At 42.8% G+C, this 7,454-nt stretch overlaps 1 long non-coding RNA gene across 2 annotated transcripts; it reads left to right on the top strand.

Moving 5' to 3' along the window:
* The first annotated feature begins 393 nt into the window (after positions 1 to 393).
* Positions 394 to 6,656, top strand: LOC119023147. 2 transcript variants are annotated; one of them, XR_005076181.1, is made up of 3 exons: positions 3,696 to 5,243; positions 5,412 to 5,442; positions 5,576 to 6,656. It is a non-coding gene; the product is annotated as an uncharacterized LOC119023147 (long non-coding RNA). The 2 variants fall into 2 exon arrangements; XR_005076182.1 differs by lacking the exon at positions 3,696 to 5,243 and adding an exon at positions 394 to 856 and having other exon boundaries at positions 5,412 to 6,656.
* Positions 6,657 to 7,454: the final 798 nt, after the last annotated feature.

The raw sequence follows: 7,454 nt of genomic DNA, 5'->3' as shown, positions 1-7,454 counted from the left end.
TGTCTATCTGCTGTGTTCATGGCTAAAACAGATCTCCATCAAAGCATGACGAAGATGCAGCTTCTACCATCTGCGCTCATTTTCTTAGAAAAGAAAACAATGAAATAAAATCCATACAGTAATTAAGGATGGGAACACAATTATGATTATTTATGAAGCACAAAAACTTCAATTTATATTATCACAGTCTAACAAGCTGCAATCACGAAGCACATCATCTCTGTGAAAATCAATACAGAAGTGTTCCAAAAGTTTGGAGCGATTTGTTCACTGCTGCAGACGCATTCAACGCACGACAGAAACACTCAGACACATTATTTTTGTAACATTAATCAATCAGGACAGACCCCAGGAGTCTACGATTTATTTTATTGTACATAATAAGAGAATGTTAAGTCATGGGTGGTCATGATGACATCATATAGCCACATGTACAGCCTGCAGTGTCTTGTTTCATAATTCTCAGTCATGGCTGAGAATGGTGCATACGCAGGCCTTTACTTTCCTTCCCATAATTGGCCATAAAATGGATGTAGCAATTCCTTTAATCACTTGTTTGCATATCAATACCTCAACCTGCTTCGGTATTCATTAGACCTGTCAATGAAACGAGGAGGAAAAACAAGACGTGCAGTTTTGCCAACAGCCACAGTTTCTCCAACGACGGCAGAAAAGCTGCGATTGCGCACTGATGTGGCTCTTTGTACAGTGGCGCTGGATCCTTTTGAATTCATCTCACGTGGGCGCAAAACCGCCATCTCAATCATCATTATCAAACATCAGGAAGATAATCAAATATTGATTCGTTACAGAGCCCTTCTCAATAAGGAATGGGATGAAAATGATGTCAACACAGGTAAACAAAACAATCATTCCAATGTAAAGCACAGAATGAAAACAGCAAAGCGTTTCATTGAAAATCAAGTTTTTAAACGAGCATTTGATTGATTTTTCAAAATGATGCTTAATCTGCAAAAAACAAAAGAAACACCTTTCTCCGTACGTAACGTTCCGTTCTTGGGTCACTCTGCAGAGCTGTGCATACGTCTGGCCTGAATATGCATGAGATGCACACATTCTCCTCACACGTTCCACTTTTTATGCATATCATTTTAAAGTATGTGAGGGAAAAACGTGTACGCATGTTTTTGTGTCCAGGCGTCAACCTTGTCTTTTTCTCTGCTGCCAGATGAAAACAGAGGCGGGCCTCGTTCTGCACGGCTCGTTTAATCAGCTGTCAAAATCAGCTCCAGGCTTCAAGTGTTGGGAGTTAGTTTTCCTTCTTTTTTTTTGTTTTTTTTAGTTAGCTGTTAAAGGACATTTGGACAGCTAATGTCATCCGTTACGGTGACTAAATGACTGACAGCCGCTGATGCCACTGTTGCTTGGTGACAGTAAAAAAAAAAAAAAAAAAAAAAAAAAGGACGCTGCCAGAGTTTCTGGCTGAGCAGGTTTCTCAAAATAAAAAGCAGCGATGCGCTCCTCAAATGTTTCCTGTGCGGTCGAGCTCCAACAATCACGTTAATGGATTTAATATTAACAAAAAAAACACACAACAGTCTCTCTTTTGGCAGCATTTTCCTCATCGCCATAGAATATGTTGGATCCTCAGCTTATTTGGCATTTCTCTGCGTGGAGACGCAAAAGCACAATGTGTTTATTATTGAGTCTGTTTCTTTAGAGGGAAGTGAGAGCTCTGTCACAGTCAAAGGTCTGCAAGTGCCACTGCATATTCTGTATAAGAATAAATTGCATTTTTAGACAAAAACCTCTGTTTACTTTGTGTTTAGTTCTTGTGTAGTTATAGATTTCAGCTTTCTTGCCAATTACAGTCCAACCTCCTCAAGCATCGAAGAAACAACAAACTTATATTTTAGAACAACGCACGAAAGAAACAAACTCGCTGTAATTAGAGATTACATTCTTCCCAATTTCCTCTCCCAGTTCTGTTTCTTTTTTAGTTCCAGTTCATTATCCTTATTGTCATCTGGCTGATGTGCAAACCACTCATTTGAACACTATTGTTTTTCCCCGGCAAACAAAAATCCCTCAGTCTCATTATAGGCGCTCGCAGTTCATAACAGCCCTCTTGGACGCCCTTGAGCTTCATCAGCAGCACCTTTTGATTGCTCCACTGGTTTGAGGACGTGGGGATCAAACAAATTAAATTCAGTCATGTGGTAAGACAGAGGCTGACACCATTTCGTTTCAGCGGGGTCGCTAATGCCACCTTCCAGGACCCACGTTCCATCTCGAAGCTTTGTCTGTGTTCAGGGGGAAAGCAGAGTTTCCGCTGAACACCCGTCACCCCAGGTAGTAAGCAACACCTCGGAAATGTAATTAACCACCGAAGACTGAATATAAAACGGCTTTTGAGAACTGTAATTATTTCCACACAGCGTCATCTATTGAGAAGTCTCAAATGTAGGCGCTGTGAGTGACAAATTATCACCCCACTCTGCTTCACTAAAATGGCTAAAAAAAAAATTAAAAATCAGATAATTAATAACGGTCACCAGGATTTCTGCTCAGCGGTTCGTCTTTATTACGTTTTGGTACCGCACAGCCCTTGTAGGCATGCGGTCGGAGTAGATGGCGAGCGCGCGTAGAGCCGGATTCAGACGCCGGACAATTGGTCCATTATGACAACTGCACACATAATACACAGAATGTTTCACAATGATGGTTTTTTTTTTTGAAACTCAGTCCTAGCCCATTGTCTCTTAACCACTAACGTAACAGGAAGTTCTGTGGATTCACTCACTGCAGACACGCACTCACTATTTTGGATCTGCTATTTTGGAGTCTGCCATGTTACTGGAATTACTGTGACAGCAGAGTTTTCTGCAGTGTTTCCCTTCGATGAAAGTAGAGTTAATAAATGATGATGGACCAAGAAATACTTTTGACTGGAGGAAGTCTAACCCAGAGACTTCACTCGCTCGCCTGCTACTGATTCAAAATGTAGTCGGCTGTTTGCACTTCCCTGCTCTGACCCGAGTCCTGAGCTCCGAGTCTGCTGCTGTGTTTACGGCGCAGGCTCGCAAGCTACGGGCGTTTCCGGCATCGAAGGCTCATGAGCTAGTGGGCTGCAAGCTTGCTATGTATACGGCTCTGTGTGAAGCGGTTTATCATTTTAGATTTGATTGTAGTAGGACTGTCAATCAAGTGATTCGAGTTAATGATACTAGAGATTCGCAACTCGCGGTTATTTTAAAGCCCCGGATGAGTCACGATTCGTACACCTCTAGTCAGGACGTCCGTAAGGTTGTGATGTCGTTATTGCTCAGTCACCGCCCTCAGCCACGCCTCCAGCACACCCAAAACACAGAAACACCGGCAGAGCTCATGCAGAAGTGATTGTTGTTCACTGAGAACTAACAGCGATTCGGTCTATAGCACCCACAACTTTCTATCTATGAAGCTGAAATTTGCCGTAGAGGCAGACGGAGAGAAAGTGTGTGTGTGTGTGTGTGTGTGTGTGTGTGTGTGTGTGTGTCAATGCATGAATCAGAGCTTGTCGCTTAAGTAAATTATCTCAATACTTCGTCCGACACTGGAAATCAAAAGCTCCTTTTTTTTTTTTTTGTTCTGAGGGTATTTTGCTCTCATATCCAGGACCCAATTATCCTCAGAAACTTGGGTTAGCTTTATATTACGGCCTTCCTATTTGACACATACATATTTCATTAAAACTCATTATTATATAGTGTCATCGCTCAGCTCCTCCTTGCCCTTCGGGGTCTCGGTCCGCAGCTTTGCTCCGTGTCGTTTGTAATGGTGTGGTCCTGAGCTGCAGGCCTTTTTTCTTTTTTTTCTCTTTTTCTTTTTTCCCGCCCCGCTCCACAAACTATTGGTCTCTCTGGAGCTTTTAGTTTTTCTCCCCGCCGCTCTCACCCCTCTGCCTTATCAATGGGGCACAGCCGAAGTAAACACTGCGTCTTGCATATAATTCTATGGCAATCCCTACCAGCGGTGATAAGCTTATGGAGCAGATGTAACTCATGAGCTAACTTTCTGATTCACCTCACTGGAGGCTGCCTAACAGGATCTGTCTTTGCCGAGCTTATGTCCAGTCATTTCAGCAGCATTTAAAATTCATGAAGTAAACACTCTTTTTTTTTTTTTCCTACGCGCACTTACGCTCCATCACATGTGAATGAGCTGAAGCCGAGCTCCCCCGTTGGCATTGAAAATAATCCGAGGTTTAACTGTGGTAGTGACACATTTTTGAACAGGTGGGACCTGAAGAGGTTCATGTTGTTGGCTACTACAGTTTAATAGCAACGTGCCATGAAAACAGCGGGCTAAGAGAGCGATTAAAGCTAAAAAGAAGATTTTCATCATGATGTAATGGCTCTGTTCGCTGCAGATGTGATGAGGTGATGGGGCTTTTCTATATACATAGCTCTTCCCTGATTTTGTTTGGGTTAAAGTGATATGTGAAACCAGAAAATAAGCTATCGGGCTTTTACTCGATGCACACTCGATAGAACATGCTGTTAGAAAGCACTCACACCAGGGCGCGTGACCATAATGGAACACAAGGAGCGTTTGTGTCTCATTGATACATTGATTTGGCCACTGGAAAGTTATTTATTTTTGTTTTTGTTTTTTTATTTAGTTATTACTCCATGCTGAGACCATTTGGAGTCCATTTTCTGCAGTCTCATGTAACCACGTTAAGACGCGCCTTGGCAATAAAGCCGACAAAAATGACCCAAAAGTATGATCTTATTACGGCCGCCACAGAGCTCTACCTTTCAAAGTAAATAACACTAATAAGAAGCTGCTGCACTGCCTGCAGATACCCTTCCTCTGGCTGTTCTCTGTGGCAGGAGATCAGAATGAGAGATCTATGATCAACGCTGTACATTGCCAGCAACAGGAGCAGGATATGAGCCGTAAACCTGATTATTCTCTCTATAAGGTCATCCTGAAGCTCATGAGCGGACTGTTTGGCAGGCAAGATTACTGATGAAAGGGCATTATATTGAGCAGCAGGAGTGGCAGTGAGCACGTAGCCAGCCGCAGCAGTGCAGCCGGCGTTGAGTCCACCTCCACTTCCATCTCCTGGCAAACCCTGCATCATAAATCAGGCGTTTAAAAAAAATGAATCTTCTTGTATTTAATAAGCTCAGTCTCCCCAGAGTTGTGGTGTTATTATTGGAACTCCTTCATTTAGAGATGTTTTTTCCTCTTGAGACGCCGTATTGATTTCAGGACTCAGGTATCCTTCAAAAGTGAGTACGTCTGAAGCACTTACAAACAATTTCACAGTGTGTGATTATATATATAAAAATAGCTGATGGCAACTTGTGTTTTGCTCAAAATCTAACATAAATAGTTTATTATTGAGTTGGAATAAAGGTCAGACTATTTGTTTTATGATTGTTTCATTTCTCCCTCAGACGCTGTCTGAATGCTGATGTCCTCAGCAGTGTAAGTGCCATCACCACAACACATTGCAGTGTTGTATTTGTGCAATATCATATCTTAATGTTACCTTTTTAGCTGTATCAGCATGTTAGCATAGCAATTGAGGCATAGCATAAACATAGCATGTTTATTACAGCAGCTGATACGGGATAATTAAGTCTACGGGAAGATTTTGTGATCGAAGGGTCGTCTGCCCTGAGCAGCACGGAGAAAAATCCCCCCCATGGAGTCGATTTGAGTGATGGTGGTGGCTGACGACTCTGCTGAGACCAGTGAATCAGCGAAGGTTGGGCAGTGATGGGGACATGGAGGAGGGGTGTGCAGCTAGATGATAGGCTAACAAGGTGTGTCGCTGTGCTGTTGGATAGATGTGAGCAGCAGATGTGATCAGCTGGTATCAAGTGACTGGCCAAGAAGAAGAGGAAGAAGAAAGCATTGTTCTCATGGACCGGTGCTCCTGGTGTGCCCTTCTCTCCTGCACCGTGCCTCCTTTTTGTTTTTGAGGTTTTCAAAAAGTTGAAAGTTTTGTTGTTTGTTTTTTTTTTTATTTAATTAACTTTTTAATTTCAACTTCTGGTTGTATTTGAATTCATTTCTAGTAAACAACCATTCAAATGTTACTATATAAAACGTGTCTACACAAAAAAAAAAAAAGTACACACCTAGAAAGATTTCATATGCTATCTTTGTAAACCACCAACAACCGGGTTTTACACAAGTGGTTTCGTCTCGAGTGCACAGCTGATAGGTACGTGCCAAGGACATGATGGCATCCACCAGTCCACTCTCTGTACTGACCGGTTCTTAAGCCACAGGCTCACCAAGCCACAACAGTGGCTGCTCTTCAGGGTGCTTTGCAAAAGAATGAGCAGCAATTGATTCGGATTGACATGTCATTGATTACACATGCACTGCACAGTGGTATGATTGCTATCATTCAAAAAAAAAGTATCACCACCCAACACCGGAGCCACTCTGATTTCTTATAGATGTGCTGGTCCGTATGTCTTTACATGCTGATCTCTCTGTGTAGTTTCTCTTGGGGAAGTACCGCTTGTGATGAGAAATTAGCGCTTGCATTCAAGGACTAGTCCCTGACAGGGCTTGGGTTTGTTTTCATGCTATTACCATTTTTATTATTATTTATGTGTTTCTGTTATTCTTCTGTATCCATTATGCATTATTAAAATTTCCCTGGTGGAATGATAGCGATGTTATGAAGTGGATTTGTTGTTGAGCGTGAACCTCCATTGTCTCTGAACTCGTGATTGAATACAACATGAGCATTTAGAGCGAGCGCTTGACAGCGTATGGTGAAGAAATGATTTGAAATTAAAAATTTAACATTCAGGAGGCATAAAAAGATACTCAACCCGTTGCCTCAGCGAGTGTGGCTTCAGGCGGAGAGAATCACCCACCCCCACAGAAACCACCGCACTATAATGTATACGGGGAGGCATGTGCAGAGTTAAAGACTGAAGCAGCCCCAGAGTCTGCACTGAGGTCAAGCCTATTTAAGGAGCAGACAGCCTGACTCCTGCAGGGACCAAGCAGAGGAAATGACAGACTAACACATGGAAGAAGAGAGAAGGGCACACACTGTAAGAACGGGAGGAGAGGAGCGGTCGGTTCGAGCTGAACGCTCATCACCCACACAGCCAGACGCGAGGAATCTCAGATTTGTATCGTTCTGCGAACACTGGAGTCTGCGCTGTCTGGTCACAAACACACACACACACAACACGGACGTGACTACAGATGTGGTGAGCACGTATGTGTGATGGAGAGTGTGTGTGTTTGTGTGTGGAAGTGAGAGACAGAGAGCTGGAAAATTGGAGTGAACGCGAGGGAGCGTGAGTCACGGAGTTTACATAGAGTTCAAACCAAAAGAAATAATGATCCTCCTCAGACGGCGGAGGCTCGATATGTTACTTCCTTTGTTTGACTGTGTGTGAGCAGCATTGTGTCAGCGCACTAGTATGGATAAATATGCTCCGCGATTTTAAAAAAAAAAA

The sequence above is a fragment of the Acanthopagrus latus genome, chromosome 1 (assembly GCF_904848185.1).
Source record: "Acanthopagrus latus isolate v.2019 chromosome 1, fAcaLat1.1, whole genome shotgun sequence".
Lineage (NCBI taxonomy): Eukaryota > Metazoa > Chordata > Actinopteri > Spariformes > Sparidae > Acanthopagrus > Acanthopagrus latus.
The sequence above is the reverse complement of the archived record's forward strand: the minus strand, read 5'-3'. Positions and strand labels throughout refer to the sequence as shown.